This window comes from Haemaphysalis longicornis, unplaced genomic scaffold (genome assembly GCF_048455015.1).
Source record: "Haemaphysalis longicornis isolate Haplotype H1 unplaced genomic scaffold, Haemaphysalis longicornis Haplotype H1 scaffold_1, whole genome shotgun sequence".
In the NCBI taxonomy this organism is placed as follows: domain Eukaryota; kingdom Metazoa; phylum Arthropoda; class Arachnida; order Ixodida; family Ixodidae; genus Haemaphysalis; species Haemaphysalis longicornis.
This window is the reverse complement of record NW_027526203.1, coordinates 284,424,219-284,434,640: the sequence shown is the minus strand read 5'-3', so window position 1 is coordinate 284,434,640 and position 10,422 is coordinate 284,424,219. Positions and strand designations below refer to the sequence as shown.

Below are 10,422 nucleotides of genomic sequence, written 5' to 3'. Positions count from 1 at the left end.
TTCCACAGGTACGCTGCCATAGCATGTTTCCGGCATAGCACACACGCACGAACACACATGCACGCACACGCATGAATGCACGCACACACACGCGCGCGCATGCAAGCACGCACACACACACACACACACACACACACACACACACACACACACACACACACACACACACACACACACACACACACACACACACACACACACACGCATGCACGCATGCTAATCACGCGTGGTGCGTAACATAAGACTGTTGAGTCTCCATAAGAGTACCTCAAAAATACTTCAGGGAAGACTACGGATTCGGAATACTTATCGAGGAGTTCTGACCATTGCACCTCGCAAATACAGGACAGGGTACACACGAACTTCTTACCGATGATTGAAGAAAATTGTCCTCTCTATCCTCATGTGTTGCAAAGTTGTGCGAGATACATCTTGAAATTATTCAGAGGTGCCAGAGGCTGGCAAAACAACTGGATAACTGGAAATACGCTCTTAATGCACTAGAGCATCAAGGTGGCCGATTTCTGAGCTGAGGTCAGGAGCCAGGGGGCGCCACTCGAACATCTCACCGCCAATACGATGGCGTTGCTAACACAGCAAAAAATTACCCACTGCCGTAAACCCAAATGTACATGCACCCACACGAAAACACACACACAAGCACAGCGCCTTGCAGAAAGTCATGTGACACACACCAGTGATATTCGCACACAGATAGCTGTTACAAAAATACACATGAATGATAACATGTGAATTTGTGAGAAAATGGAGTGACTGGAGATGGCTTATATGTGAGAAACAGCGTGCTATATAATGAATATACATGTAGAGAAGACCAGATATTGAATAAAGTGAATTGAAAAAAAAGAAAGGATTGCTGTGTTAGCATTTTATACTTAAGTGACAGCATAACAACAACAACAACAACAACAATAATAATAATAATAAGAAGAAGACGAAGCCTATTCATGCCCACTGCAAAACGAAGTCTCTTTTATTGGCTTCCAACGGCTTCGATCCTGCTTCTTCGGAATGCGTTCCTTGTCCACTAATTTTGTTATGTCACCCCTTTCCTCCCAGCAATCCGTATTTCGCTAATCCTCACCCCGTTTTTGGCTGACTATTCTGCCACTCGAGAGATCTAGCTGTTGCCAGCCTTCTGCAGCCCGCCCCAAGCCCACTTCTTTTACAGCGAATGTGTACGGCTTCTAGGTGGTCGGTACTTCTTGTGATGTCAGGTTCCTCAGTGATATGACGCACATGATTTTCTTTGTGTTTTATTTCATGATACCCATGCTTTGGAAGGGGTCGAGCAAATGGGAATAGAGTGCACGCTGAGGGTTCCTTCGCGTTATTTATTACTGATGCACGCGCCACTATGGAGCGCGTCCACGAGATAAAGAATTGAGCGCGTGCCGAGGGTTAACTGTTTTGAGGACGCTTTTTATGGACGGACGTCATACGGGTGCGCGCACCGCTATGGGTTGGCTACGCTACGTTTAGACGCCCGAGGAGCAGCGGGATTACGAGGAGCACAAAGGGAAAAGAAAGGACAATACGACCAGCGGCGCGATGCCAAAATTGATGAACTCCGTTCCCAAGCGGCTCGACGCAAGCGCCAAGCACCCGAATGTTCGTGCTGGAGCAGCTCAGCGCAAGAGACAAGCCCGGCAAGATGTTGTCGCGGAACCAATCATGGTCAATGGCCCCAAAATCGATTATCACTACCAGTGCTGTAAGTTTATGAAACCTCCAGACCCCCATCACCTGGTTCAGCGGTTCTGAAACACTTTCACTGTGCATTCACTTTTGCAGGGTCGGAATGGTGAGTCATTTTTTTCTTTGGAGAGTTTTTCCTCCAGCTATGAACTAACTGTCCCAGCTTCCACCTCAGTACATTCTCTTAATTTGAGCTAAAATGTCTTCTACACGACTCTAATTCCGCAGTGCACGACGCTGATCTTCAATTTCTAACCGTTATTCCTATATTCGTTATCTCCGGTGGGGCTGACGTAAGTTTTCTTTCAAGGTTCTTAGAAAGGGAGGTATTTTTGGCCTTATCATTGCTGGGGTTTGACGTCCCAAGCCGAGCGTGTAAGCAGATTCCCCAGAGAAATAATGACAAACGCAGACTTTCGCGTCTTCGGCATCTACAGCCACCTCTCGCGCCCAGCATTAGGGAATTTTACCTGCATCTCTCAAACAACCAACAACAAAGCATACCTGTACGTATACATTGTGGGAGTATGAGACTAGTTCCGGTATTTCCTCAGAGCACACACAAACACACACACAAACACACGCACACAAGCACACACACAAACACACACACAGGCACACACACAAACACACACACATACATAAAAACACACACACACACAGAAACACACACACACAAACACACACACACCAACACACACACCAACACACACACCAACACACACACCAACACACACACACGCACACACACAGGCACACAAACACACACACACACAAACACACGCACACACACACAAACACACACGCACACACAAACACATACACTCACAAACACGCACACACACACGAACACGCACACATACAAACACAAACACAAACACACACCCACACCAAACACACACACGCACAAGAACACACACACAAACACACACACACAAACACACTCGCCCACAAACACACACACACACACACGCCCACGCACACATTCAAGTCCTCGCGCACGTCACAAAGAGTGCAGAAGGGGGAAGCGGCTTGTTTCATCTTGAATCGAAAATAATTTGTGTAAGCGACATTTAGGCGCACGCGGTGAAGAACCGCTTCGTCTTGCTTGGAAAGTCCATCAGGCATCCTAAAGGTCCCGCGCGGGTCTATGGAGTGAAGCGGCGCGTAGGTAATTTTGCGGCGCAACAGCCCACATAGATCGCTGAAATCTCCAGGCAGCCTTGGACGCAAGGACAGAAGCATCTTTTCTGGAGAACGGTATTGGTATCACTGGCCCGTGCAGATCATGCACTATCTATGCCGCAGTGTCCGCCTTGACGTTCCCAGTTATACCGCAGTGGGCAGGAATCCACTGAAGCTCTACATGATGAAGTGCATTTAGAGCTTGTAAGTGCAATGCATGGAGGTCGAAAATAAGCTGATCTTTCAGGTACAATTTTAAGCACTGAAGGGCCGCCCGAGAATCCGTGAAGATTGCCCACTGACGTGCTGGTTGTTTGATGATGTAGGCGAAAGCAGCCCGGCAGAGCGGCAAGTTCGGTGACAATGGATGTCGTCCTGTGGCTAAGCATTTCGCTGAAGGCGGTATGGGAGGACGGAAACCAAATTCCTATATCCGATGAGCTAGCTGTCACAGATCCATATGTGTATAGATGGGTGTGGGCCCTGTATTTTTGGAAGATCAGTTCCAAGGCGAAGAACTTTAATGCAGGGGTGGCGATATCCTGTTTTCGGGTAATGCCGGGCACTCCAGTTGTAATTTGCAGACGCGGGTGCATCCAAGGCGGTTGTAGCGACGGAGAAGGGTGCTGGTAATGCAGAGGCAGAAGGTCTCGCACTTCAGTGGCTGATCTGAGTGCTAATGGGTGACCTTTCTGCCGTACTACAAATCGCAGTTGAGCGCGAAGGAGCTCCTGCGCGCCAAGAGCAAGTGGTGCCAGTCGTCGACACTCCACCATAGTTCCCACCGTGGATGTGGTCTTCGGAACTCCAATGCACACCTTCAGGACCTGCGCTGGCATACTTAGCAGGACTCTCGCATTTCCTTTTGAGAGGGGGAGAGGAACAGGAAGGCTGTAGCGTAACAATCCTACGCACATGACGTCATACAGCCGAAGAAGAGACGGGACGTTGCATCCGCCGGCGTTACTAGATATCATGCGAAAATGTTGGCGAAGGACGCAAGCTTGTCTTTTATATAGTGGACGTGTTTTTACCAAGTCAGAACCTGTCAAATATCACGCCCACAAACTTTTGGCGCGGAACATAGGGGATAGTGCAGCCTGCAACGGTGAGTCCATAATTTGATATATCACGCTTCGTGAAAGCGATGGCAGCGCACTTGCCAGCTGATATGTCTAGGCCTCGGGTTCCTAAAAATGCCGCAATGGAAAAAGAGCACACACAAACATGCACACACACACAAACACACACACACCCACACAAACACACACACAAACACAAACACACACACACAAACACACACACAAACACACGCACGCACGCACGCCCACACGCGCACGCGCACGCGCACGCACACGCACACGCACCCATACACGCACGCGCATGCACACACACATGCACACACGCACACACACGCACACACGCACACGCACACGCACACGCACACACACGCACACACGCACGCACACACACGCACGCACGCGCACACGCACGCACACGCACACACACGAACACACGCACACAAACACGCACACACGAACACGAGGGGCTAGTCCCGCGTCGGGTAGGGGTCGATGCGAACGCAGCGCCACCACAGCCAGTGTTCTAGGCGGCTGGCCTGGCGTCACCCCTGTCCGCACGCGCTCTGTAGTTCTCTGTTCTTCAGTAGCTCTCTGTCTGCGAATCTACGGCTAATATTTTCGCCGATGGGCCCCACGCATTCCTGACGCAATGTTCGTTGTCTTAATTACAAAATCCTTTTATGGTGTCTAGGGCTGCGCAAATTTAAATTCAGATTTGGGGCTTAACGCCTGTACAAGGCACCTGGTCTTGAAGACGTGTTGTCATAATATGGGCCACTGAAATCAGCTTCGTTCCCCCTGGGTTACTGAAACGAAAGATGTAAGTGGCGACACTTTCATTGAGAACTGTTGCAGTCATTGTAACGCTGAACTCAGCGAGTCAGAACACAGGCTCAGGGTCTTTTATTATTTTTTCGCGTAGCCAGACACCCTCTTCTACTTGGACATGGCGTCACCACAGAGTATTTTGGTGGCCCACTTTCAGCTTTCTCAACGTTCCACGAGCAACAGCATGATATAAGTGTGCAGCTTTTCGCCGTGAATGTGGTGCAATATAAGTGTGCAGCTTTTCGCCGTGCATGTGGTGCAATATGTGGTGCAATATGAATATGCAATATGTGCAATATGACAGCTACGCAGAGTTAAGTGCAAGGCATCTAAATCGTCAGGCACACAGACGGCGCGGTGCGCGCTTGAGAGCTGTGGAAGCAGAAGAATGAGTTCCGAAAATGCGGCTGTCGCATCAAAATAACTAACTTAAGCTGGAAGTGTCAGAGCGTTTGTGTGATATCTGTTGACTATTGATTGATTAATTATGAGGGTTTAACGCGCCGACGCTGCACAGGTGATGAGGCACGCCGTAGTGGAGGGCTCCGTAATAATTTTGAACACCTGGGGATCTGCAAGAGCGTCGAAATCTCGAACACACGGGCGTTCTCGCTTTTTGCCCCCATTAGAAAACCGGCCACCGCTTTCGGGAATCGAACCGGCGTCCTTGTCCTCAGCAGCACAACGCCTTAGCCACTGAGCCACCACGGCGGGTGTGTGATATCTGTATAAAACCAGGTGCTGGTTCTGGTCGGTAACACCGGAAAATCTACTAGTCGAAAGGAATGTAAAAGTAAGTGTAATGCCGGCCACGAGCGTCCTTGCTTCCTATAGACAGCGCGAAAAGTAGTTCCACCTTGGTAGTGTTGCTCGCAGTGCGCACAAGCTAGGCCTTTCAAATGGTGCTTGTATTTCTGTTTTTACGTCCGTTCATTTTATAGCATACCTGCCTACTGTTCAAGCAATCCAAACCTACGAAGTCCACAAAAGAGAAATAACAGCCAATGCATGAACGGATACGCCATCTGCGTCAGAGCAAGGGATTACGGCCGTTTCCGGGAGTCTCAGAATACGGGAGGAATCTGGGCAAAATTCATTCGCAGCATGTGAGATTGACCCGGTAATGCAATTCATTAGAAAATGCCGAAGCTAAGTGTTCGTGACGTCAGCAACCCGCTGCTAACTCAGCATTGCGATAGCGAGAGGCCGAGGCTCTCTGTGTTACAAATACGCTCCTGGAAGGAGAACATTTAATTTTTTTGCCGCGCATAATGACTCTCGTACGAGCGGATTTTTTTTTCTGGCATTGATCCTGTCCCATAAATGCGGCCGCTAAGATGTGAAATCGAAGCTGCTTTAATGAATTCGCTAATTACAGCCCGATGCGGTATGCACAACAACCTGGCACGCTCGTCGCCAGTCCGTTGCCTATACGCACGTGTGTCTTTCCTTCTGCATAAACGTGCTTTATGCTACGAAATTTAAACGAGGTTGAGTTGTAGTCCCGCCTGATCCCCCCCACCCCCTTCCCCTAAGAGGTTTTTTCCTCCTCCGGACATCACAGGAAAAAGAGTAGATTTTGCGCGGGTGCTACATGGGAATATCATAGAAACGACATAAATTGCACCTCATCGATCATCTCCTGCCATGTGCTGATCAGATTTCAACATAAAAAAAATTGTTATATTTAGCGGTCCTTCACAACGTGTCGTATCGGTGTTTATAAGAATAGATTTTAAACGCGCAACCGATACAACGAAGTCAATACGCAGAGGTCAGCTTAGGCGATAAGCCCCGAGATACACATTCGATAATGCGTCTGATATCATATCATGAACATAGACTATCGCTGTCCGTTGGATTGAAGAACACGTGCTGCCTCATTTCTGCTCATTCCTGCGAAGTTGCACAATGAGTCATCCGGACTACTTTCTGTATGGTTCGGAATTCCTATTTTACGAGTGATGCAATGGCATCGATTTTTTTTTTTTTCCTTTTCTGAGAACTTGACCCCGGATAAGTATCGCCTCGTTCCGGCAATATTCCGGCGAACCGAGAAGCGCGACGAGGAAAATAAAGTCCTGTTTTTAAAGAATCGACGCAGACGGGAAAGATGTGAAAAGAAGAAATAGTGGGCATGTGGCGCAACGTGGTCAAGGGTCTCTCCACCGACGGACCGACACGTAACGCGGGATCATTCACGCCTTGTGGAGAGCGAGCGCGGCGTGTGTTCCAAGCCGTACGCACGCGGGAATTCCCGCTCGGATGTCACCGTGACCTTACGCCCTCTTGCGCAGATGGAAACGAAAGGAAAATTCAAGGTCGAGCTTTCGCGGTGATTAAAATGCAAGAGATACAAGCGATTTCGAATCCGGGACTATGTTCTATCAGCACTCCAAACTACCAAGAACAAGTTCGTTCGCAAACGCTCGCACGAACGTTCCGCTTCCAAACAGCAACAGAATCAAAGCCAGCATCCGCGTCAAGTGAGACAGTTGGAGTTGCGCGTGGACTGATACGGAAAAAGGATTCGTTTCGACCAAACCGCTGAAACAGGTCGAAATTGAGTCATAGATCAGACCTAAGCCAACCACGAATTAATAAATCTTATTTTGCCCCAGGAGAGGCCGTCGCAGCAGAAAAGAACATGACAACAACCTCCCCCTTCCCTTTTAATATTATTATATTACCGCTTGCCTGGCATCTCTGCTCTATGCATGCAGTTTCTGATGTACGCGGACGACATTACAGTGTGGACTGTACACTCAGACCTGACGCGGTAAACCGCGCGCCTCCAACAAGCCTTATCTGACACGCAGAAATGGTGTGAATACGCTAGACCGGCATTTCCTATTCTCTCTATTCTCCTATTCCAACAGCTATTCTCTCTGTGGCCAGTGCTTGAGGCCGCCCCCGACTGGAGGTGCTCCAATCGCATTACAACTCTGCGGCTGACCTTTACGCACTGCCACCACACTTCGCGTGCTGGGATTAGAAATTTATGCGTCTGGGTCAGCGTTATGTGGCTACGTTGCGCTCGCCAAAAAGCAGGACAGATGCTCCACCTCATCCGACGAATCTCCCAGAAGTGTGATGGCTCCTGTTCCAAAATGACCCGTCTATTGGTGTGGTCTGTGCTCCAGCCTCGGCTTATTTACCAGGCCCAATTCCAAACCCTGAACCAGGCGGAGTGGGCCCGACTTGAGGCATATAACCGAGCCACAATGCGTACCATTGCGGGACTCCCTAGGATAACACCGATCCCTGCTCTTCAGGCTGAAGCTTAAGTGTACACCTTGGATGAGCTTGTCGATCCGGCATGCATAAACACAGTTTTGTTGCTGAGGCAGCGGCGTTAGGTAACTACATGGGTCGTTCACTACCCACATCCACAGCCTGCGTCGTTACCAGGCCACCCTGGCCATACCACCAGGTGACCGACGGCAGGCCACTAACGCGACTGCACAATCGGTCCGACCGACATACTGACACGCTTTTCGCGGTCCCACAAATACTCGCGGCTGAGTCTGAACCCCAGGTGGTGCAGGCATTTGTAGATGCTTGGGCCGAGGACGACGTGCTGACCCGAACACTACAATGTATCCCCCACCCAAAAGCCTGTCAAGCGTGCTTCTACAAAACACGCCGCGCCCTGTCATCTATGCTGGCCGAGCTTACAAGCACTAACTTCTGCTCTTCTTCAAGCCCCTGGAGGTACTACTTTACAAATATGTACAGACTCCACGGTGGCCATACGTGATTTACATCGAGTGAATAACACCTCAGCTATCTCGAGGGACATTGATGTAACACTGCATGCGTACCCCTGTCCTGTTCGGCTCTCGTGGGTCCGGCGAAATACGCCCCCGGTCACATTGCGCCGGATAGTGCCTGCCACCCTGCATTCGTTCCACCACCATTGCCATTACTGACAGTAGATACCCCAGCAGAATTTGTTCAACAGAAAGAACATCTTCATCGCGCAACCCGAGCTCTAATTCCACCGTGTGTAACCGACCTCCCTTGTAGACTCGCTCACTGGGAGGTCTTCTGGCGAAGACTGCGTGTTATTGGTGTAGCCGGGACTGGCTACCACCCTACCATACCCCGTTCCCACAGAACTGCCCCTTCTGCGCGCCTCCTACCGAAGATGCGGGCACAGAACACCTGCTGTGGACGTGCCCTTCATTGGAAGCGGGCAGAACACGACACCTTCGAGGCACAGGCCTCTACCGCGGCAGCCCAACTGACCTCCATCGGTGGATATAGGGACCGCACCATCGCTTCCTCCTGGCGTTTCTTCGCAAAATGGGAGTTAACTTATACCTGCAATGCAGTATTTCTGCCATCCGGTATACTATCGCAATAAAAAAAGGAACCATAACGCAGCTGATGCAGCAAGGATTATGCAACAATGCATGTAGTGCTGCTGGCGCATCTATTTCTTAGATGACTTGAGCCTACTATCGCTTTAAATCAATGCATCACTTTTCAGGATACCATATAACCGATAATGAATAGGCGGAAAGATTCCATTTTTCGGGTAGGGGGGGTGGCTGGGCCCTTCGGCGCGCGCGCACACACACACACACACGCACACACACACACACACACACATATATATATATATATATATATATATATATATATATATATATATATATATATATATATATATATATATATATATATATATATATAGATTTGGAAGCGAAGAAAACCTCGGAAAGCAAAGGGGGGAATGCGTTAGGTCATAGAAAGAGGTGAAGATTTTTTTCAGTCAGAAAGAAAGGGGTGAAAAAATGCCCGCCGGGTGGGATCCGAAACCACCACCTCCAGAATACCGGTCTGGTGCGATAACCACTACGCTACCGGCGGGGCTGTTTCCCCACCACTTTCTAGGGTATTTATGTTAAGGTATTTTTTGTTTCCTGCACTTGGGGGTGGTAGCCAGCGCCACTCGGACACCTACCACATCCTCCCCTTTGCTTTCCGAGGTTTTCTTGATTGCCAACCCTGATTTTTGTCTTATTTCAACGAGCCTCTCATTTTCCTATTCTGATTCGCTACATGCATAGCGAGGGCCTCTGTTCTGCAGTCTTGGTGCCATAGGAAGCTTAAAAGGGTTCAACGCCGGTCGACCACTCTCGACATGTCGTAGACACTCGAGTCACGGCCCGGGGGTTAAAAAGAAGGTCCCCTTCACCCCGAGTGGTCCGAGTGGCGCTGGCTACCACCCCAAGCACAGGAAACAAAAATACCTTAACATAAATACCCCAGAAAGTGGAGGGGAAAAATAGCCCCGCCGGTAGCATAGTGGTAATCGCACCAGACGCGTATTCTGGAGGTCGTGGGTTCGGATCCCACCCGGCGGGCATTTTTAGGGGCGAAGCTCCTCTTGCTCGGGCCTTGTCCTGGCCGTACACGGCACATTGTACACGGCACATTGATGATGATTGTGGCAGGATCCCCCTAGGAATTGGCCAAAGAAAGATTGGCCGAAGAGGTCATAACGTTCAACGCGTTCGTTGCTACCCAACAAGGAGGAGAGGAAGAAGAAGAGGTTGTCGTTCGTCGCCTGCGAGCTGAAGACACGTACCGGGGGTAC

General features: G+C 49.6%; 1 non-coding gene across 1 annotated transcript; it reads left to right on the top strand.

Moving 5' to 3' along the window:
- The first annotated feature begins 10,116 nt into the window (after positions 1–10,116).
- On the top strand, positions 10,117–10,189 carry Trnat-cgu (transfer RNA threonine (anticodon CGU)). Its single transcript has one exon. It is a non-coding gene; the product is annotated as a tRNA-Thr (tRNA).
- The last annotated feature ends 233 nt before the right edge of the window (positions 10,190–10,422 follow it).